We start from the raw sequence: 1,623 nt of genomic DNA, 5'->3' as shown, positions 1-1,623 counted from the left end.
GCTGAGGCAAGAGAATTGCTTGAACCCAAGAGTTTGAGGTTGCTGTGAACTATGACACCATGGCACTCTACCAAGGGTGACAAAGTGAGACTCTGTCTCAATAAAAGAAAAAATAAAAAAGAACCATCAATGTGATGGGAAGCAAAAGTGAAAATCATTGGTCAGCACTATCCCTGAACAGTCTCGAGTACAAACCAAGGCATTTAAACAGTGAAGTAATTCAGGTTGTATTTAAGAAAATTACCCTGGAAGTAGAGAGAAAGGGATAGTGCAGTTGAGAAGTTACTGCAAAGTCCCACTTAGTTAGGGGTAGTAGATGCCTAGATGCCTAAATCAAGATGGTACTGGGAAAAGATGGTGGAATTGAGAAATGGGGCAAATACAGAAGATAACCTTTGAAAGGCCATGGTCACCTCTATATCTCTACCAGCTCAATAAATATTTGTTAAATAAATAAAAGATAAGATCTTGATGTTGAGGCTTGGCACTCGGGTTCAGTGGTTAGGGCACCAGCCACATACACTGGGGCAGGCAGGTTCAAACCAACCCAGGCCTGCTAAAATAACAATGACACCTCCCACAACAACAACAATAAAAGATCTTGATGTTAAGGCAACGCACTGTAGTAATAAAACCAAACTGATTGGGGTCAAATGGAGCTCCACTTACTAGCTCTATGACCTTAGGCAAGTTACTTGACCTCTATGCTTCAGTTTTTCCATCTATAAAGAAAAGTCTGACAATATTGTCTAGATTATAGGGTAGCTTTGAGGATTAGATAAGGTTAATATATAAAGTGCTTAGATGAATGCCTGACTTGTACCTACTATGTAAAAGTAGCTATTTGTATTAGTACTTGAACAGAACTTCAGAAATGAAAAAAAAAATCGTTTAGGGGCAAGAGTAATCTGTAACACTGAAAGTGTTGTTTGCATTGTAGATTGGGAGACTGGAAGAAAGGATCTGACTCCTGCCACTTCCCTCTGCTCCCCTCAGCCCTCTGTACTCCACCAAGTTCCAGACACACTAGCCTCTTGCAGCTCTGCCACCAGGTCAAGTTCTTTCCTGCCTCAAGACCTTCCCACTACAGTTCCCTCAACTTGGAAGGGCAAAGAGCATGGATTTAACAAATATTTGATTAATGATTCAACAGATACATTTGGAATTCTTCTAAATGGAATAAACGTCAAATCCCCGAGACAGTATGACGTTGCCATGGAGGAAAAGTATGAAGAAAGAAAAGGTTTGAGTACAGAAAAGGAGTCAGCAGATACTGCACAGAGTGTTCCGAGAGTAACCCTGGGATAGTTGGAGTAATCTACATGCTCAGAGGAAGCAGGGAGTACGAAGACTGAAAGGAATCACTTAGGCAATAATTTCAGGAAAGAAGGCTGAGAAAGTAATTTTCCATCAAGTCAGTGGGGAGGGAGGTAAGACAGCTCAGGGAAACAAGTCAACTAATATAGACTATTTTACCAAACTGTTTATTAAGGTAGAAAAGCTGAGCCTAGGAAAGGTGATTTTAAAGACAAACGCTGTCTTTAGGGTTTCTCCGACAGAAGAGTGAGGAAGTCCATGGAGAGAGGCAAACTAAGGCACAACGAAAACAAACATGGGGCTACA

This window comes from Otolemur garnettii, unplaced genomic scaffold (assembly GCF_000181295.1).
Source record: "Otolemur garnettii isolate 467f Iridium unplaced genomic scaffold, OtoGar3 scaffold00013, whole genome shotgun sequence".
In the NCBI taxonomy this organism is placed as follows: Eukaryota; Metazoa; Chordata; class Mammalia; order Primates; family Galagidae; genus Otolemur; species Otolemur garnettii.
This window is presented reverse-complemented; position numbering follows the sequence as displayed.